At 31.7% G+C, this 24,129-nt stretch overlaps 1 pseudogene; it reads left to right on the top strand.

The window, feature by feature from the left end:
* Window positions 1-12,826: 12,826 nt before the first annotated feature.
* LOC149161835 (cysteine-rich receptor-like protein kinase 44 pseudogene) lies at window positions 12,827-13,399 on the top strand (annotated as a pseudogene).
* The last annotated feature ends 10,730 nt before the right edge of the window (window positions 13,400-24,129 follow it).

Here is a 24,129-nt window from a genome sequence, read left to right as displayed (position 1 = left end):
AGATGACCATGATTGATATTATAAGCCCAAGTTAATAATAAACCCATGGTTGACCATGTTTGGCTATGATTGACAATGGTTTACCATGATTGATATTATAAACCTAAGGGAATAATAATCCCAAGGGATTGATATTATAAACCAAATGAATAATAAAGCCAAGGGATTAATACTAAAACCAGAGGGATTATGGACCCAAGGGAATAATATTAAACCCAAGGGACTAATATTATAAACCCAACATTCGTAAACCCAAATATAAATATTACAAAGACTAAAATAAACATGATTTATTTTCAGGGTGAGACAATCCTTGGCACAATGTGACATTCAAGCATAGTTGACCATGAGTGACCATGATTGATATTATAAACCTAAGGGAATAATAATCCCAATGGATTGATATTAAAAACCAAATGAATAATAAACCCAAGGGAGTAATACTAAAACCCAAAAGGACTATGAACCCAAAGGAATAATATTAAACCCATGGGACTAATATTATAGACCCAAAATTCGTAAACCCAAATGTAAATATTACAAAGACCAAAATAAACATGATTTATTTTCATGGTGAGACAATATTTGTCAAAATGGGACATCCAACCATTGGACTAATATGGTAAACCCAAATATAAATATTACAAACACTAAAATAAACATGGTTTATTTTCATGGTGAGACAATCTTTTTCAAAATGTGACATTCAACCATTAGACTAATATTATAAACCCAACATTGGTATACCCAAATATAAATACTACAAACACTAAATTAAACATGATTTATTTTGATGGTGAGACAATCCTTGTCACAATGCGACATTCAACCATGGTTGACCATGATTGATAATATAAACCTAAGGGAATAATAAACCCAAGGGATTGATATTATAAACCCAAATGAATAATAAACCCAAGGGATTAATACTAAAACCCCAAGGGATTGTGAACCCAAGGGAATAATATTAAATCCAAGGGACTAATATTATAAACCTAAGGGAATAATAAACCCAAGGGATTGATATTATAAACCTAAAGGAATAATAAAACTAAGAGATCAATACAAAAACCCCAAGGGATTATAAACCAAGGGAATAATATTAAACCCATGGGACTAATATTATAAAGCCAACATTGGTATACCCAAATATAAACACTACAAACACTAAAATACACATGGTTTATTTTGATGGTGAGACAATCATTGTCACAATACCTTGTTGATAATATAAACCTAAGGGATTGATATTATAAACCCAAATGAATAATAAACCCAAGGGTTTAATACTAAAACCCCAAGGGAATAATATTAAACCCATGGGATTAATATTACAAACCTAAGGGAATAATAAACCCAAGGGATTGATATTATAAACCTAAATGAATAATAAAATTAAGGGATCAATACTAAAACCCCAAGCGATTATGAACCCAAGGAAACAATATTAAACCCATTGGACTAATATTATAAACCCAACATTGGTATACCCAAATATAAATGCTACAAACACTAAATTAAACATGATTTATTTTGATGGTGAGACAATCCTTGTTAGAATGTGACATTCAACCATGGTTGACCATGATTGATAATATAAACCTAAGGGATTGATATTATAAACCCAAATGAATAATAAACCCAAGGGATTAATACTAAAATCCAAGGGATTATGGACCCAAGGGAGTAATATTAAACCCAAGGGACTAATATTATAAACCTGAGGGAATAATAAACCCAAGGGATTGATATTATAAACCTAAAGGAATAATAAAGTAAGGGATCAATACTAAAACCCCAAGGGATTATGAACCCAAGGAAACAATATTAAACCCATTGGACTAATATTATAAACCCAACATTGGTATACCCAAATATAAATACTACAAACACTAAATTAAACATGATTTATTTTGATGGTGAGACAATCCTTGTCAGAATGCGACATTCAACCATGGTTGACCATGATTGATAATATAAACCTAAGGGAATAATACACCCAATGGATTGATATTATAAAGCAAAATGAATAATAAACCCAAGGGATTAATACTAAAACCCGAGGGATTATGGACCCAAGGGAATAATATTAAACCCAAGGTACTAATATTTTAAACCCAACAATCGTAAACCCAAATATAAATATTACAAAGACTAAAATAAACATGATTTATTTTCATGGTGAGACAATCCTTGTCACAATGTGACATTCAACCACAGTTGAACATGGTTGACCATGATTGATATTATAAACCTAAGGTAATAATAAACCCAACGGATTGATATTTAAACCCAAATGAATAACAAACCTAGGGGGTAATTTTAAAACCCCAAGGGACTATGTGTAAGAGCTCTATCCTAGGATCTGCTAACAAATCTATTTCTGATGAATTTAAATGCAATAAGAGGCAATAGTTTATTTACTTACAAGACTTTTAAATAAATAAAATTTTACCATTTACATACTAATCCTTATAACTGATAGTTAACATTTCATTTTAATAAAATTTACATGAGTAATCTATAGAGGAATGTCTATACTGGTGGCTGGTGGAGAAGCCTTTGACCTACTACTCCTGATGAATGCTCCTCTTAATGGACCCAACTGGATTTACCTCCCACCTAACTAGGAAATAATGCCTAGCCTAGGAAACCTCCACAGGTTCCCTAGCCCTTCGAGCCCAAGTCCAACCAGATGTAGTGTGTGTATCCAAGATGAATGATCTAGGCGAAAATGAACAATATTTCCCTCCTCTCAACAACCCAAAAAACCTTCACAAATTTCTAAGGTCTCCAAAATCACAGCAAATCCTAAAATCACAACCAATCCCCAAAATCATAAGCAAGACCCAACATCCCGTTTTCTCCCTTTCTCCTTCCCTTTTTATACCATCCCTCTCTTCTCCATCTCAACCATCTCTCATTAATGTCATTAACTTCTCATCCATCATTACATTTGACTTCCCTTGTCCCAAGTATAGCTGGGAGTACATTTGGAAATGTGACATGAATATAAAATTGGGAAATTAATGGGAGAGGACCATGTCTTCTCCCAAGTAAATCTGAAAATACATTTGAGAATGTGAGATGAATATATATATATATATATATATATATATATATATATATATATATATATATATATATATATACATATATATATATATATATTGATAATTAAATGGAGAGGACTATGTCTTCTCCCATGTAAATGTGAGGGTACATTGGGGAATGTGAGATGTAATTAAATGGAGAGGACCATGTCTTCTCCCAAGTAAATGTGAGGGTACATTGGGGAATGTGAGATGTAATTAAATGGAGAGGACCATGTCTTCTCCCAAGTAAATGTGAGGGTACATTGGGGAATGTGAGATGTAATTAAATGGAGAGGACCATGTCTTCTCCCTAGTAAATGTGAGGGTACATTGGGGAATGTGAGATGAATATATATATTGATAATGAGTTGGAGAGGACCATGTCTTCTCCCTAGTAAATGTGAGGGTACATTGGGGAATGTGAGATGAATATATATATTATTTGAAATAATGGAAGGAGACCATATCCTACCTAAGATTCAATTTGAGAAGGTAAGTTGGGAATTTGAATAATAGAAATCATGAATTTTATATTAGACCAATATTTCTCAATATTTTCAGATAATGTAAACATTAATAAAATTTGCAGGATAAGATTTAAGTGGGGCATTACATACACCCCTCCTTCAGAAAACTTCATCCCGAAGTTAGAATTAAAAGATACAAGGAGTTCGAAAGCATAGCAAATCAGATAGAGTTATAGAAATAAAATTTGATAAGTTAGACAATGACATTACTTCCCATCAAGAGTCTCCAACTGATCTATATCCCCCTATCCATCCTGACCTACTTCCATTCCCACCCTATCTGTCCTCTGTTGCTTTATCAGTGGCAACGACCATACTAACCACTAATAAAACCGACATGGTGGATGCGTCAAATATATCGACCTAACTTCCCTAGCAGGCAACTGGAAATCATCATCACACATCTACGGGAGCGTGTCCACCACTACCCTCCCATGATTCTAGGTTTCGGAGGATACACAGTGGGAAATGCCTCCACCCTTCCTTTAGAACTAGGGTCAACACCCTAATACAGACCACACTACAGAGCTGGTTGGACTTGTCATCGAATAATCCAGTCACGTCATCTTGCCACCTATCATTTGCATTTTACTTGTGTCATAAGAGTGCATATCAAGTAGATACCAAATGTAGTAGAATAATGTACATTATACCTTCCTCATGAGATGTCTCCACCTCCCCCTCAATGGAAGAGTAGATCTCAGCTATCATATAGTTCTTTTCCCCCTGCGGGTTAACTCTCATTCATGCATTTATATAACAACTAGACATATAATCATCACATTATTAAGTCTAATATCCATGTGTCAATCTGGGAATTCTCACTGAAAGTAAATCATAAATTCCCTAAGTCATTCATTTAAATAAATCATATCCACTCGAGCTATATATGAACCAAAATAATTCTGATAAGTTACACACTAGATAATCCATCACTAAGTGAGTCATACATATAGGCCATACATCAACCATTTCTATCATCAATATCAAATCTATCAATTGATTCATATAAGTAGTTTTATGTGTCAAACCAAATGCATCAATATTACATAATGTTCATAAATAAATAGCATGGAACTGCAAAATAGAACCTTAACATAGATAGTTGTCTAGTCAAAATGGGCATTACAGATGCTCAAAAAGTGAGGGGTAGTCACGACACATAGTCTCTGCATCCTCCCAGGTAGCAGATCCTGGGCTATACTTGTCCCAATGGAACTTAACATGGTCCATCGTGCGACGTCGTAGCTGTCAAACCCTACGGTCCATTCCCATGTCTGAGACCTGCAAGTCCCACCAATCTAGTTTGTGAGATTCATCAGAAACATAATGTCGTAAAATAGATACATGAAAAAAATCATGAGTTTTATGCAAATGGGGTCGCAGTATAAGACGATGGGCAATTGGTCCAATCTTCTCTTTGATCCTAAAGGGTCCTACGAACTGAGGTGAAAATTTCGTCCCCTTCCCAAATCGGATGGTGCTTTTGTTGGGTCGGATACGAATAAAAACTTGGTCCCCTACTTCATAACTGTGTTCAATCCTATGTGAATCAGCATAACTCTTTTGCCTATCTTGTGCTTCCTTTAACCTTTGTCGAACCTGCTTCACCTATTCCTCCATTTCTTGAACTAATTCTGGCCAAATATCACTCAGTCCTCCAACTTTTCCCAACTCAACGACGTCCTGCAAGGCCTTCCATATAGAGCTTGATAAGGAGGGATCCCGATTGAACTGTGATAACTGTTATTATAGGAAAACTCTACCAATGGTAAGTACCTCTCCCACTGAGTCTGATTATCCATGACGTACATCCTAAGCATGTCCTCCAGAACCTGATTTACTATTTCAGTCTGCCCATCTGTTTCTGGATGATATGCAGTGCTTAGGTTCAACTGAATCCCTAGTGCTGACTGCAAACTTGTCCAAAACCTAGATGTAAATCAAGAGTCTCTATCAAAAATGGTCTTTGTGGGCAATCTGTGTATTCGAATAACTTCATTTACAAACACTTGCACCGCATCCGTAATATCATAAGTGTCCCTTATCGGGATGAAATGGGCACTTTTGGTCAATTTATCAACTATAACCAATATAGCATTGTGCCTCTGTCAAGTGAGCAGCAAACCCACCACAAAATCCATGGAAATTACTTCCCATTTAGATGTAGGCATGTCATGAGGTTGTAGGAGTCTTGCTAGATGGTGATGATCAACCTTCACTCGCTGACATTCAAGACATTTAGCGACAAACTGGACTATGTCATGCTTCATGCCTGCCCAAAAGAAGAGTTGTCTTGTGTCTTCGTACATCTTCTTTACCCCAAGATGTGCACAATAGAGTGCTCTATGAGACTCTCTGAGGATGGTTTCTCTTATACCCCCTTCCTTAGGTACGTACATTGTCCCTTGGAATATCAATAGCCCATCTAGTTCAAGGACATATCCCTCAAACCTCCGTTCTAACTGTTTCCCATTCAGGATGGCTCAGATGACTTTTAGATACCAAATATCTTCAAAGAGTTTCTCCAATATCCACTCCATGAAATTTACCTTTAAGGCTACTAGGGAGAAGGTTCATGGGCTCCTGATTAGTGCATCTGCCACTACGTTCTCCTTTCCCTTGATGTATGAGATTTCAAAATCATACTCACTCATGAATTCGCTCCATCGCCTTTGTCTGGCATTCAAATCCCTTTAAGTGAAGAGATGCTTCAGTCTTTGATGATCCGTTCTTAACTCGAATCTTCTCCCAATGAGGTAGTGTCTCCACTGCTTCAAGGTTAACATCACTGCTGCCAATTCTAAGTCATGGGTAGCATATAACTCTTCATGTTTATTCAATTTTCTAGAGGCGTAAGCTATTACTCCGCCTTCTTGCATCAATACTGCACCCAATCCTTGCGTCGAAGCATCGATGCAGACAGTGAAGTCTTTTCTCATGTCTAGTACTTGAAGGATCGGTGCACTAGTTAGTAACCTCTTCAACTCTATGAATGCAGTGTCACATTCGTTTGTCCATTCATACCTAACCCCCTTTCGCTGTAATGTGGTGATGGGTTTTTAATCCTTGAAAACCCTTCCACAAACCTGCGATAGTACCTAGCTAGCCCCATAAAGCTACATACCTCATGGGCATTTTTTGGTACTGGCCAATCCATTATGGCCTTCACCTTTTCCGGGTCAACTAAAATCCCTTCTCCTGAAATGATGTGCCCAGGGTAATGGACTTTCTTCTAAAAGAAGGAACATTTTGACAATTTCCCATACAATTGATTTTCCCTTAAACAAGTCAATACCACTCTTAGGTGCTTTTCATGCTCCTTTTCATTCTTGCAATATATAAGAATGTCATCAAGGAAGACTTGCATGAATTGGTCCAAATACTTCCTGAACACCCCATTCATGAGGCTCATGAATATTATTGGTGCATTGGTTAAACCAAATGGAACAACTACGAACTCATAGTGCCCAAATCGAGTTCGAAATGTAGTTTTTGAGATGTCCTCCTCCTTTATCCTCAATTGGTGGTACCCAGATCATAGATCGATTTTTGAGAAGACTGTTGCTTCCTTCATTTGATCAAATAAGTCATCTATTTGAGGTATTGGGTACCTATTCTTTATCGTGGCTCTGTTGAAGTCTCTATAATCTATGCATAGCCACAAGGACCCATCCTTCTTCCTGACAAAAATTACTGGTGCACCCCAAGGTGAAATACTACGTCTGATCAATCCCAAGTCTAAGAGCTCCTTTAACTACGTATGTAACTCACAAAGCTCTGGAGTTGTCATCTTATAGGGTGTCTTAGATATTGGTTTTGCACCTGGTTTCAGATCAATGGCGAAATCAATCTCTCTTACAGGAGGTAATCCAGGCAATTCCTCTCGAAAAACATCCTTGAATTCTGTCAAAATTGGATGTTGATCTAGGGAAGGTCCTTTCTGGTCACTTACAACCTTGACCAAATATAGTTCGCAACCTTGTCTGAGACAACATTTTATCTTCATCATGGATATGAATCGTAGGGACACTCCCCTCTTGATTCCAAAAATCTCAATTGGCCTAACTTCATCATCTAAACATATCACCTTCTTCTTGAAACATTCTACCAAAGCTCGATGAGCTTCTAGCAAGAATTACATCATACGTCCCCAATGCTATGACGTATGCCTTCAACTTCGTCATAAACACCCCAAGGTTTACCTGACATTGGTCAACACTAGGCCCTACTACTTTTTTATTCCAGAAGCCATCTCAACTTGTTTAAAGTCATGATGCTCATAGGCTGCCAACCCACATTTTTCTAATGCAACTGGTGAAATGGAACTGTCTGTAGCACCAGAGTCAAAGAAAATTTTAACTTTTACTTTGTTTATCATGCCTGAGGTTTCTACCACGGCAGACTGGTGTTCAACTTGCTGATTGTCAACTACTGCATAGATTCGGTGGTGGATACCTGCTCTCCCCATTGGTTCTTTTCCCTCTCTTCTGTTGTTACCGATTTGAAACTCAGGGCAGTCCTGCTGGTAATGAGGTCCTTTGCATCCCCAACAATTGATGCTGGTGGACCTTGAACCGAATGTTGTGGAATTATTTGGAAAGGGTTTCTTCCCTAGGAACCCCTGCCCCCACTTGCTGCTTGTCGCGTATGACTTTGATTTGTACGCACCCTTGAAGCTGTGGGTGAAGCTGCACTACCAACCATTGAAATCCCTAGTGTCGGTGTTCTACGTATAACCCTGTTTCCATATGGTGGTGGCCTCAGACTTCCTCCCCTTTGGAAGGTACGAGGGGCCTTCCCCATAAACCCTGTTTGACGTGGAAAGATGGCCCTACCTTCACTCTTTAAGTCTAAGTGTTCTTCGACATAACAAGCCTATTCTACAGCTTCTGCAATTGAGGATGGTTTCCACATCCACACAATTTCCCTAATCTTAGGGCTCAATCCATACATAAAATGATCTGCTTGGCGCTGGTCAGTATCCATGTAGGAGACATACTTGACCAATTCCATAAATCGAATTTCATAGTCTTCTACAGTACGACCTCCCTATATCAGGGCATGGAAGGCTCCTACTTGTTGTTCTTCATAATACGCTAGTAGGTACTTCTTCCTGATCCTCTCCTCAAATAATTCCCAAGTAACTGTGTCTAGAGTGAGGTGCAGTTGATGCTCCAAGTTACCCCACCAATTCATAGCACTATCTCTGAGTTGGAATATTGCTACTTTGGCTTTGGAATTAGAATTTTAATCCCTTAGTGCAAAACACCTTCTCATTCCTTCTAACCAGGCTTTTGCACGCTCGCTGGCATGACCTCCTGCAAACTCTAGGAGTTTAATCTTCTAGAGCTCCCTAGTAATGTCCTCAACTAAAGGTCCTCTATCATAGTCCCTGGATCCCTCGAGATTCCCTAACCCTGAGGGAGGGTGTTCCCCTTCCATTTCATTTGTTTGGCGCCCTCTCAAGTTCTCATTAATTGTTTCTAGGGAACACAGGATGAGAGTCAATTTTGGTGAAGGTAATGGGTTATTTGAAGGAGGTTGTCGTGAAGACTCTTCGGGCCCTTGGTTCCTTCGCGTCCTTACCATTTTGATTTATTGAAAATTTTCACGATATCTAAGACTTATTAACATTATTCCTAACATTCCCTACCACACTCTAGATAGTCCAAAGATAACCCAAGCAATAGATCAATTCAAGTTATGCCAAGTGTTTGAAAGATTTCCTGAACAAAATATTGTGTCATGGAATCCTATTATTATTATTGGTTATTTATAGAATGGCACAGAATCCCAATGTTTTGTGGTTGAAAGATTACCCACACAACCCATATTATCTCATGCTTCATGAGAATTTTATGTCAACTCAGATTGTTTAATAATATTGAAAAAGTTGTCCTCATTCAAGGTGAAGAGTTGGTGCATTTCAATAGGTTGCATATATCTTCACAAATCCCATGGCTAAAAGGAATTTCCAGAAATTTGATTTCCCTTATAACTTAATATGAAGTTCCGTATTTACAGGATGCAGTTGTCTGCTAAGATTCTTGATTAGAAATATTACCAAGTCTTAAAATAATACATATATGTCGAATTTAACGAAAAAATATGTCAACGTAAAATACTTGTCAGGCTACTTAAAGCTTCTCCCAACAGTGATCAGCATTGTTATGGATGTTCTGTGTTGCACTTGAGTGCAAATGATAGTTTTGGAGGTTTGAAAACTAAAAAATATGTCAACGTAAAATACCTGTCAGGCTACTTAAAGCTTCTCCCAATGGTGATCAGCATTGTTATGGATGTTCTGTGTTGCACTTGAGTTCGAATGACAGTTTTGGAGGTTTGAAATATACAAAGCACTCGTAAGGATTCCTTTCCGGACATTTATTTTTCAAATGTGCAAAGCAAATAGCCTAATACTAATGTATTTTGATTCTATCCTAGGTTGCATATTGAACTATGAAGTGGTCCTTAGATGAACTTATCTTCAACTCTCTGGATATTAGTGTCACACTACATATAAATTACCTAGACTTTATCTGCTATAGGGAATTCATATTCGGTTTAATCAGGGGATGGTAGAGACTGATAAATAATTTAAAATGTAATAGCTAAGGTACAAATTTTTCATCTAATATCAGATGTTTGAAGCTATTGATTTTGATTTGCATTGATGCCTTTTAGGTTTTGTGTTAGAACATAGATATTATTTTTATTGTTGATTGGATGTGTTTATATATATATATATATATATATATATATATATATATATATATATATATATATATATATATATATATATATATATATATATATATATATATATATATATATATATATATATATATATATATATATATATATATATATATATATATATATATATATATATATATATATATATATATATTTGTAGAAATATTTTCTTGCCATATGTATGTTGTCAGGTGTTAAGGCACCAGGAAAAACATAACAAGTTTGTCAAAACTCAACCTTATACTGCCCATAATATATCTGAATTAAAGCTTCCTTTGACTATTAAGAGAAGCAGTTTATGCAAGGTTGTAATTAATAAAAAGAGGATTGCAAATGCAGTCTCCTCAAACATACCACAATAGGCAAAGTAGCCAAGAGCATGGGCTGGCTTAGGCAAAACACCTGTCAAGAGATAAAATAAAAGACAGTCACAAAACTCGAGTGAGAAACACTAAGAGGAAGATATGTCAATCTCAGGAGGAGATTGGTCATGATCAAGGCAAGGGACCCAACCAGAGCTGAGTGTTTGACACCCATTTATTAAACAAGTTCCTAAACATCAGGGGATGGCTCCAATGGCTTGGGTCCTTAAGAAATGGTGATCCATGATGGATGAATTCAAGCTTAAAGGTGATCTGCGTTCTTATCCTATTTTGATGACAAAAGAGGCATTAAGGCTATTGAAGTTGTTGGCTTGGAGCTGCCATCTTCTCTTATGAAACGACAAGCTGGAAATTGTACACATCTACCTAATGGGAAAAAGGAAGTCGCAAATTAAACTAGACTTCATTGAGAATCCACGCATGTATAAGTCATTCTATATCCAACCGTCACTGGTGAAAGAGTCTGCCTTTATTGTTGACCATGATAGGGTACAGTCATGGCGAACTTTTAAATATGATGCTCATCAATGTTTCCGATGGAAGCTTTTGGGGTGGTATTCTAAAATAGTCATCCAATTACAAATGCAAAGAAACTGAAAGATAATCTTGACATAACTTTCTTGGCTGTTTATGATATGTTAATAATAGTGAACAACATATAATACTCATAGAAGAAGCTTCCATGGCTTGAACAAGGTTTTGAATCACTTCTTTGGATGCGATATGAATAACATATGAGGTTTTGCCCAATATTTTATGACCAAATTTCATAGTCAATTAAAAATTAACCGCTTCTTTAATTTTGAATAGCAACTTTAGAGATTCATACTTTGGATGCAACTTTTAGAGATCGATGGAAAACTAGCAACTACAAAGATTTCTATTCTGGATGGCTACTTAGATTTTCTTTTTTGTGTGGTTTCCTGCACACCACGTATCTTGACCAAGGTCATAAAGTCAAGGCAAGGCAAGACAGATTAGGTGAAAACACTTACCGTGTTGGATATCCAGTTTCCACGAAACCAAATTCCCGATTCCCACTATACAACAAAATCAAGTGTTCATCGACACTGGAATTGCTTGTCAACTATTGGAAATGGTCATATATTCCTTGCATCCTTCATTGACGGGAGTCACTCAGTCATTCTTGTAACTCTAAGATTGTTCAGTGGTGGACACAAACTAGGTGTTGTCTAAATTTTATCCAGATTGCACAACCTTGGCTGGAATCATGCGGAGCAAATATACCTCTTTTCCTATTGATGCATCTGGGAACGCACCTAGTGGTTCGTGACTCCACTAACCCTAGGGCAAGCAAGAATTGGGAGAAGATAGCACGTTTCCTAGGTGGAATGCCTGTTGGCTGCCGAATTACAGCGAGAAAAATGGAAAGAAAATAATTTGCAGAGTAGATTATAATTTAGGGGAGCATCATTTGGAATGTGCTTTAACTGGTGTGCCATTGTCCCATGGCCATTTTGGCATGCCTATGTGGAAAGGGAAAATATTGAAGGCTGCCATCTTTCGAGGAGGACACAAAGGTATTTAATTTGATTATATGAACTAGTAGGATGACCAAATAGCCTTTATTTTCTGCTGTAACATAACACTTTGTTCAGGACAGAGGATTTGATCATATTCACCCGACCGCAAAGCAAGTGGTGCATCTGCTCAAAACCGATGCATATGGAATACTCCTGCCCATATCCATTGCACAATCACCACATCCCTTATGGCGCCGTAGAATGCATATCTCTTATCTGGTTGTACAAAATCTACTATGACGAATTGTCACAGTTAAAATAAGATACAATAGATATGAAGGCTTGAACAGTCTGCTCTGTTAGACTATTGTTTGAAACTACTCATTGAAAACGATTTTAACAGATACTCTTTGAAGATACCTACCAAAGTAAGAAATCATTCCATATCGGTCCTCGTATTTTTTGATTTAGCTATGTAATTTCTTTCTATAGGTGATGGGCAAGCTGAAGAGGACATAATAATCCATCAAGATAGGCAAATAGTGTTTAAGATGGAAACATTGACAGCTACTGCATAAATGTTTTATGAAAATAACAAGCTTGGAGAGGGAGGATTTGGTGTTGTATACAAGGTAACATAGGCTAAGAAAGCTTGCAGCAGTTTATAGAATCTTAAAATATAGTAGTCAATGGGATGTTGTCACTGCGTCCATGACAAAAATCACCATACAAGTAATTATTTTATATGAACATTTCAGGGAATTACTGAAGATGGAAAAGAAATTATTGTGAAGAAGTTGTCCGTAAAATCTATTCCAGGAAGGAAAGAATTTCTAAATGAAGTTAAACTTGTGGCCAAAATTCAACAAAGGTTGCTTGTTTATGAGTACCTACGGAATAAGAGCCTCGATAGAATGTTATTCGGTGAGTCAGTGTCATTTTTTGTGTTGATAAAAAAAGCACTTTTGTTTCAAAATATATAGTTCTGTTATGATAATTGGTTAGTGCACTGCATATGTATGGATACAGATGCCAACATGCGCTATAAGTTTGATGTGCAGAAGCGCTGCAACATCATATCAGGAGTGGCTCGGGGTCTTCTCTATCTGCACGAGAATTCTCAATTTCTAGGCATTTGTGGCCAAGTTTAAGCACTCGGCGATGGTAAAATAAAATCATAGAAGACGGGAAGCTCAGCTTACCTATGACGGCCTCTACTAGACTTTGCTTATCTCTCTATGAACTGCACTTGCCCAAATTTTTCTTGTAGAGAGTGTAATTTGTATGTTGTTCTCAGATAATTGGCTAGCGCAATAAAAAAAATCAACTATAAAACACCGAGACTCCTCAGACTAGCCATTGGGTTGGTGGAGGAAATGGTAGAGTCAAACTAAATGCGAATGGAATACGGACTCTTGGCATAAGTAAAGGCCAGTAGCCATGGGTGGGGATTCTCATCAAATGACAAGGAGACTTGTGGAAGTATAAATTGTGGGTTTTGTGGGCTTTGGGTCTAGATTTTGAACCAAAGCTCTGATACCATGTGTAAGAGCCCTATCCTAGGGTCTGCTAACAGATCTATTTCTGATGAATTTAAATGCAATAAGAGGAAATAGTTTACTTACTTACAAGACTTTTAAACAAATCAAATTTTACCATTTACATTCTAATCCTTATAACTTATGGTGAACATTTCATTTTAATAAAGTTTACATGAGTAATCTATAGAGGAATACCTGTGCTGGTGGCTGGTGGAGAAGCCTTTGACCTGCTACTCCCACTGAATGCTCCTATTGATGGACCCAACTGGATTTACCTCCCAGCCAACTAGGAAATAATCCCTAGCCCAAGAAACCTCCACAGGTTCCCTAGCCCTTCGAGCCCAAGTCCAACTAGATGTAGTGTGTGTGTCCAAGATGAATGATCGAGACCAAGATGAACAATATTTCCCTCCTCTCAACAACCCAAGAAACCTCCACAGGTTCCTATGGTCTCCAAAATCACAGCAAATCCTAAAATCACAACCAACCCCCAAAAACATAAGCAATACCCAACATCCCGTTTTATACCCTCCCTCTCTTCTCCATCTCAACCACCTCTCATTAATGTCATTAACTTCTCATCCATCCATACAGTTGACTTCTCTTCTCCCAAGTAAAGCTAGGACTACATTTGGAAATGTGACATGAATATAAAATTGGGAAATTAATGGGAAGGGACCATGTCTTCTCCCAAGTAAATCTAAAAGTACACTTGAGAATGTGAGATATATCTATATATATATATATATACACACACACTTAAATGTGAGATGAATATATATATTGATAATTAGTTGGAGAGGACCATGTCTTCTCCCACGTAAATGTGAGGGTACATTGGGGAATGTGAGATGAATATATATATTATTTCAAATAAGGGAAGGATACCATCTCCTACCTAAGATTCAATTTGAGAAGGTAAGTTGGGAATTTGAATAATAGAAATCATGAATTTTATATTAGACCAATATTTCTCAATATTTTCAGATAATGTAAACATTAATAAAATTTGTAGGATAAGATTTAAGTGGGGCATTACACTATGAATCCAAGGGAATAATATTAAACCCAAGGGACTAATATTATAGACCCAACATTTGTAAACCCAAATGTAAATATTACAAAGACCAAAATAAACATGATTTATTTTCATGGTGAGACAATATTTGTCAAAATGGGACATCCAACCATTGGACCAATATGGTAAACCAAAATATAAATATTACAAACACTAAAATAATCATGGTTTGTTTTGATGGTGAGACAATCTTTGTCAAAATGCGACATTCAACCATTGGACTAATATTATAAACCCAACATTGGTATACCCAAATATAAATACTACAAACACTAAATTATACATGATTTATTTTGATGGTGAGACAATCCTTGTCATAATGCGACATTCAACCTTGGTTGACCATGATTAATAATATAAACCTAAAGGAATAATAAACCCATGGAATTGATATTATAAACCCAAGGGATGATATTATAAACCCAAATGAATAATAAACCCAAGGGATTAATACTAAAACCCCAAGAGATTGTGAACCCAAGGGAATAATATTAAATCCAAGGGATTAATATTATAAACCTAATGGAATAATAAACCCAAGGGATTGATATTATAAACCTAAAGGAATAATAAAACTAAGGGATCAATACTAAAACCCCAAGGGATTATGAACCCAAGGAAATAATATTAAACCCATGGGACTAATATTATAAACCCAACATTGTTAAACCCAAATATAAACACTACAAACACTAAAATAAACATGGTTTATTTTGATGGTGAAACAATTATTGTCACAATCCCTTGTTGATAATATAAACCTAAGGGAATAATAAACCCAAGGGATTGATGTTATAAACCCAAATGAATAATAAACCCAAGGGATTAATACGAAAACCCCAAGGGATTGTGAAACCAAGGGAATAATATTAAACCCAAGGGACTAATATTATAAACCTAAGGGAATAATAAACCCAAGGGATTGATATTATAAACCTAAAGGAATAATAAAACTAAAGGATTAATACTAAAAGCCCAAGGGATTATGAACCCAAGGAAACAATATTATACCCATTGGACAAATATTATAAACCCAACATTGGTATACCCAAATATAAATACTACAAACACTAAATTAAACATGATTTATTTTGATGGTGAGACAATCCTTGTCACAATGCGACATTCAACCATGGTTGGCCATCATTGATAATATAAACCTAAGGGAGTAATAAACCCAAGGGATTGATATTATAAACCCAAACGAATAATAAACCCAAGGGATTAAGACTAAAACCCCAAGGGATTGTGAACCCAAGGGAATAATATTAAACCCAAGGGACTAATATTATAAACCCAACATTCATAAACCCAAATATAAATATTACAAAGAGTAAAATAAACATGATTTATTTTCATGGTGAGACAATCCTTGTCACAATGTCACATTCAACCATGGTTGACCATGGTTGGCTATGATTGAGGGATTAATATTGAACCCTAAGATTAATATTATAAACCATATGCTTAATATTAAACTGTAGGAATATAAACCCTATGAATAATATTAGAAACCCTAGGAACAATATTATAAACCCAATGGATTACTAAGCCCATTGGATTAATATTAAAAACCCAAGGGATTAAAAACCGAAGGGAATAACATTAGACCGTGGGATTGATATTATGAACCTTAGGATTATTATGAACCCTAATTTAATATTATGAACCTTAGGATTAATATTATAAACCCAAGATATTATTACCATAAATCCAAGAAATTAATATACATAAAGGATTAATATTATAAACTAAATGGATTATAAAGTGAGGGGAATAATTTTAAACCCAAGGGATTGATATTAAACCCTATGATTAATATTATAAGCCCTAGTATCACAAATTATAAAGCCAATATTAAAATTTAGTATTATAAACTAAATATTAAAAAGTCCTAATATTATAAACCTTGGCTATGATTGAATATGGTTGGCAATGATTGATTTTCATATTGAGACAATCGTTGTTAATTAAATGTCATTAATATCAATAATTAACATTAAAATTAATATTTATATATATTAACATTATTAAAAGTAATATTCATATACATATTAATTAATATTAATAATAATGAATATTTAAATTAATATTAACTATTCATATTAAAATTAAATTTAATATCAAATTTTATTAATATTATCGTAAATATCAAAAGTTGTTAACATTATTTATAGTTGTAATGTTAATGTTATTATATAATATAATAATATTAATAATTAAAACCAAAATCATAATTTAATTAAAATTCATATTAATAATTAACATTTTTATTAATGTTATTTAAATGTTATTAATTTTATATATTTAAATTAATTATTTTATATTTATTTATTATATTATTATTATTAATTTTGTAATTGTAAACATAATTTTATAAAAGTATTATTATTTTTTATATTATGATTAAAAGTATTTTTATTTTTTATATTATGATTAAGTTTTTATTGTTATTATTGATTGTTGACTCAATTTTTTGAAGTTAATGTCAATATTGATAAATATAAATTAAACTTAATATTAAAAATTCAATATAACCCAATATTATAACTTCTACTATTGGAAGCATGCAATACTGAAAACATTAAATAATCTAATATTAAATTCTAATAATACAAACCTAAAAGTTAAAACATAATAATCTGGACTTAATATAATGTCAAAACATATTAATACCAAATATAACATAAAAAATATTAATATTTTAATAAAATTAGATTTTAATTTTTTTATCAAATGTAGATATTTATATTAATATCATTATGAATATAATTAAGTATAATATTAACAAATAACAAGTTTATTATCCAATTTAATGAAATAATTAAATTTTCTCAAAACAGAAAATTGTATGATTTAAGAATATCTTAAATAAAAATATTAATAATATAAATCTAAAATTACTCATTTTCTTATAGCCCCTCTCAAATTTAATGTTTTCCTTGAGCTACATTTCATGCCACCACTATCTTGGTTTCCCTGTTTATGAAGACAAAAGATTATATATTTTTTAAATTTAGTAAATTAAAACAAAAAAAAATATTTTTCAATTATTATTACCTTATTATATTATTAATCACTTGAATATAAATAAACCAAACATTAAGAGGTAATTGTGAATTGTGGTTGTTTAAATAAGTTTTGAAACATAATTTTACATGTTCAAGTTGTAAATTGGTTTAAAATGATTAGTTTTTACCATTTTAAATATTACTATGTATTTGCATTGTTATTTTTTTTTTATTTTTTTATTTTACAATTAAGTTTATATATTTGTAAGTTTTCATGAATGAATAGATTAAAACATAATAATATAAATTTAAAATGATTCATTTCATTATGTGGACTCTAGATCAAGTTTATATATCACATTATCAATTACATTAGAACATTAAAATAGAATAGAATGATCAAAATACACTCAACCAATTTACTGCTTATTGACTTATTGCATGGTGTTGTTGCCCTTAATATTTGAGGATTGTCAGCTCTTTTACATTGATCTTTTACATTGAACTTTTAATAATAAATTTTTTGGTTGCCTGTAATTGTGTGGTAATACTTTTTAAAGTAGTCGTGTGAATTACTACAAAGATATAATCAGAAGCATTTTGTTAAAGATAAAGGCAAAGGCTTCAAGTACTGTGTAACATTCAAGCAACCTTGTTTCAAGTAACCGCTACCTCTGCACAAATTTCGAGGTTCGTCCTTTATGCTAATCGCTACGCCATAGTCTGCAGGTCACATTAACATGTGGTTCCCATCTCCTCTGATATGTGATTAACCCTGGAACTCAAAACATATTAACTGCACCATGTAATACCATCGGATCCACTCCTTTGTATGTCGCATTACTTCTCTACGAATCATATTAACATAAATAAATATTAATATTAAAATAATAATGTTTTAATAAAATTAGATTTTAACTTTGTTACTAAATTTAGATATTTATATTAATATCATTATGAATATAATTAAGTATAACATTAATAAATAGCCAGTTTATTATCCAATTTAACAAAATAATTAAATTGTCTCAAAACAGAAAATTGTATTTTTTAAAATATCCTAAATAAAAATATTAATAATGTAAATCTAAAATTACTCATTTGCTTATGGCCCCTCTCAAATTTAATGTTTTCTTTAAGCTACATTTCATGTCACCATTATCTTGGTTTCTTGTTTATGAAAACAAAAGATTATATATTTTTAAGATTTAGTAATTTAAAACAAAAAAAATAATACTTTCCAATTATTATTACGGTATTATATTATTAATCACTTGAATATAAATAAACCAAACATTAAGGGGTAATTGTGAAATGTGGTTATTTAAATAAGTTTTGAAACATAATTTTACATGTTCAAGTTGTAAATTGGTTTAAAATGATTAGTTTTTACCATTTTAAATATTATTATGTATTTGCATTGTTATTTTTTTTTATATTTTTTAATTTTACAATTAAGTTTATATATTTGTAATTTTTCATGAATAAATAGATTAAAACATAATAATATAAATTTAAAATGATTCATTTACTGTAGATCAAGTTTCTATATCACATTATCAATTACATTAGAACATTAAAATAGAATAGAATGATCAAAAGATAGTAAACCAATTTACTGCTTATTGACTTATTGCATGGTGTTGCTGCCCTTAATATTTGAGGATTCCCAGGTCTTTTACGTTGATCTTTTACATTGAGCTTTTAATAATAAATTTCTTGGTTGCTTGTAATTGTGTGGTAATACTTTTTAAAGTAGTCGTGTGAATTACTACAAAGATATAATCGGAAGCATTTTGTAAAAGATAAAGGCAGAGGCTTCAAGTACTGTGTAACATTCAGGCAACCTTGTTTCAAGTAATGCCTTATACGGCCTTTGCATGAATTTCTAGGTTCCACCTTTATGACTAATCGCAATCCCATAGTCTGCGGTCACATTAACATGTGGTTCCCATCTCATATTAACCTTGGAACTCAAAACATATTAACTACACTCCTTTATATGTCACATTACTTCTCTACCGATGATATTAACATAAAATATTATTAATATTGAAATAATAATATTTTAATAAATTTAGATTTTAGTTTTGTTATTAAATATATTTATATTAATATCATGATGAATATAATTAAGTATAACATTAATAAATAGCAAGTTTATTTAACATAAAAAAAAATATTAATATTGAAATAATAATATTTTAATAAAATTATATTTTAATTTTGTTATTAAATGTACATATTTATATTAATATCACGATGAATATAATTAAGTATAACATTAATAAATAACAAGTTTATTATCCAATTTAACGAAATAATTAAATTTTCTCAAAAGAAAAATTTGTATGCTTTAAGAATATCTTAAATAAAAATATTAATAATATAAATCTAAAATTACCCATTTTCTTATACTCATTTGCTTATGGCCCCTCTCAAATTTAATGTTTTTCTTTAAGCTACATTTCATGCCACCATTATCTTGGTTTCCTTGTTTATGAAAACGAAAGATTATATATTTTTAAGATCTAGTAACTTAAAACAAAAATATAATATTTTTCAATTATTATTACCTTATTATATTATTAATCACTTGAATATAAATAAACCAAACATTAAGGGGTAATTGTGAATTGTGGTTGTTTAAATAAGTTTTGAAACATAATTTTACATATTCAAGTTGTAAATTATTTTAAAATGATTAGTTTTTACCATTTTAAATATTATTATGTATTTGCATTGTTGTTTTTCTTATATATTTTAATTTTACAATTAAGTTTATATATTTATAAGTTTTCATGAATGAATAGATTAAAACATAATAATATAAATTTAAAATGATTAATTTCATTATCTAGATTGTAGATCAAGTTTATATATCACATTATCAATTACATTAGAACATTAAAATAGAATAGAATGATCAAAAGACAGTAAACCAATTTACTGCTTATTGACTTATTGCATGGTGTTGCTGACTTTAATATTTGAGGATTCCGAGGCCTTTTACGTTGAACTTTTAACAATAAATTTCTTGGTTGCTTGTAATTGTGTGGTTATACTTTTTAAAGTAGTCGCCTGAATTACTACAAAGATATAATCGAAAACATTTTGTAAAAGATAAAGAGAGAGGCTTCAAGTACTATATAATATTCAAGCAACCTTGTTTCAAGTAACCACTTTATACGCTCCCTGCACGAATTTCAAGGTTCCACCTTTATTGCTAATCGGAATCGCCATAGTCTGGGGTCACATTAACATGTGGTTCCCATCTCCTCCAATATGCGATTAACCTCGAAACTCAAAACATATTAAGTACAACATATAATACCATCGAGTGCGCTCTGTATGTCGCATTACTTGTCTGCCAATGATATTACATAAAAAAAATTAATATTAAAATAATAATATTTTAATAAAATTAGATTTTAATTTTGTTATTAAATGTAGATATTTATATTAATATCATTATGAATATAATTAAGTATAACATTAATAAATAGCAAGTTTATTATCCAATTTAACGAAATAATTAGATTTTCTCAAAATAGAAAATTGTATGTTTTAAGAATATCTTAAATAAAAATATTAATAATATAAATCTAAAATTACTCATTTTTTTTATACTTATTTGCTTATGGCCCCTCTCAAATTTAATGTTTTCTTTAAGCTACATTTCCTGCCACCATTATCTTGGTTTCCAAACAAAAGATTATATATTTTTAAGATTTAGTAAATTAAAACAAAAAAATAATATTTTTCAATTATTATTACCTTATTATATTATTAATCACTTGAATATAAATAAGCCAAACATTAAGGGGTAATTGTGAATTGTGGATGTTTAAATAAGTTTTGAAATATAATTTTACATGTTCAAATTGTAAATTGGTTTTAAATGATTAGTTTTTACCATTTTAAATATTATTATGTATTTGCATTGTTATTTTTTTTATATTTTTTGATTTTACAATTAAGTTTATATATTTGTAAGTTTTCATGAATGAATACATTAAAACATAATAATATAAATTTAAAATGATTCATTTCATTATCCGGACTGTAGATCAAGTTTATATATCACATTATCAATTACATTAGAACACTAAAATAGAATAGAATGATCAAAAGACAGTAAACCAATTTACTGCTTATTGACTTATTGTGTTGTTGCCGTTAATATTCGAGGATTCTCAGGTATTTTACATTGATCTTTTACATTGAACTGTTAATAACAAATTTCTTGGTTGTTTGTAATTGTGTGGTAATACTTTTTAAAGTAGTGGTGTGAATTACTACAAAGATATCATCGGAAGCATTTTGTAAAAGATAAAGGCAGATTGGAACTCAAAACATATTAACTACACCATATAATACCACCGGGCCACTCCTTTGTATGTCGCATTACTTCTCTGCCCATGATATTAACATAAAAATATTAATATTAAAATAATAATAATTTAATAAAATTAGATTTTAATTTTGTTATTAAATGTAGATACTTATATTAATATCATTATGAATATAATTAAGTATAACATTAATAAATAGCAAGTTTATCATCCAATTTAATGAAATAATTAAATTTTCTCAAAACAGAAAGTTGTATGTTTTAAGAATATCTTAAATAAAAATATTAATAATATAAATCTAAAATTACTCAATTTCTTAGACTCATTTGCTTATGGCCCCTCTCAAATTTAATGTTTTCTTTAAGCTACATTTCATGCCACCGTTATCTTGGTTTCCCTGTTTATGAAAACAAAAAATTATACATTTTTAAGATTTAGTAAATTAAAACAAAAAAATAATATTTTTCAATTATTATTACCTTATTATATTATTAATCACTTGAATATAAATAAACCAAACATGAAGGGGTAATTGTGAATTGTGGTTGTTTAAATAAGTTTTGAAACATAATTTTACATGTTCAAGTTGTAAATTGGTTTAAAATGATTAGTTTTTACCATGTTAGATATTATTATGTATTTGCATTGGATTCTTTTTATATTTTTTAATTTTACAATTAATTTTATATATTTGTAAGTTTTCATGAATGAATAAATTAAAACATAATAATATAAATTTAAAATGATTCATTTCATTATGTGGACTATAGATCAAGTTTATATATCAAATTATCAATTACATTAGAACATTAAAATAGAATAGAATGATCAAAAGACAGTGAACCAATTTACTACTTATTGACTTATTGCATAGTGTTGTTGCCCTTAATATTTGAGGAATCCCAGGTATTTTACATTGATCTTTTACTTTGAACTTTTAATAATAAATTTCTTGGTTGCTTGTAATTGTGTGGTAACACTTTTTAAAGTAGTCATGTGAATTACTACAAAAATATAATCTAAAGCATTTTGTAAAATATAAAGGCTGAGGCTTCAAGTACTGTGTAACATTCAAGCAATCTTGTTTCAAGTAACCCCTTTATACGACCTCTGCACAAATTTCAAGGTTCAACCTTTATGGCTAATCGCAATTGCCATAGTCTGCGGGCACATTAACATGTGGTTCCCATCTCCTCCAATATGTGATTAACGTCGGAACACAAAACATATTAACTAAACCATATCATACCATTCGGTCAGCTCCTTTGTATGTCGCATTACTTCTCTCGCGATGATATTAACATAAAAAAATTATTAATTTTAAAATAATAATATTTTAATAAAATTAGATTTTAATTTTGTTATTAAATGTAGATATTTATATTAATATCATTATGAATATAATTAAGTATAACATTAATAAATAGCAAGTTTATTATCTAATTTAACGAAATAATTAAATTTTCTGAAAACAGAAAATTGTATGTTTTAAAAATATCTTAAATAAAACTATTAATAATATAAATCTAAAATTACTCATTTTCTTATACTCATTTGCTTATGGCCCCTCTCAAATTTAATGTTTTCTTTAAGCTACATTTCATGCCACCATTATCTTGGTTTCTCTGTTTATGAAAACAAAAGATTATATATTTTTAAGATTTAGTAAATTGAAACAAAAATATAATATTTTTCAATTATTATTACCTTATTATATTATTAATCACTTGAATATAAATAAACCAAACGTTAAGGGGTAATTGTGAATTGTGGTTGTTTAAATAAGTTTTGAAACATAATTTTACATATTCAAGTTGTAAATTGGTTTAAAATGATTATTTTTTACCATTTTAAATATTATTATGTCTTTGCATTATTAATTTTTTTTATATTTTT

The sequence above is a fragment of the Pinus tabuliformis genome, chromosome 5_2 (genome assembly GCF_031772625.1).
Source record: "Pinus tabuliformis cultivar Carrire ecotype Pingquan chromosome 5_2, CPIR1, whole genome shotgun sequence".
NCBI lineage: Eukaryota > Viridiplantae > Streptophyta > Pinopsida > Pinales > Pinaceae > Pinus > Pinus tabuliformis.
The sequence above is the reverse complement of the archived record's forward strand: the minus strand, read 5'-3'. Positions and strand labels throughout refer to the sequence as shown.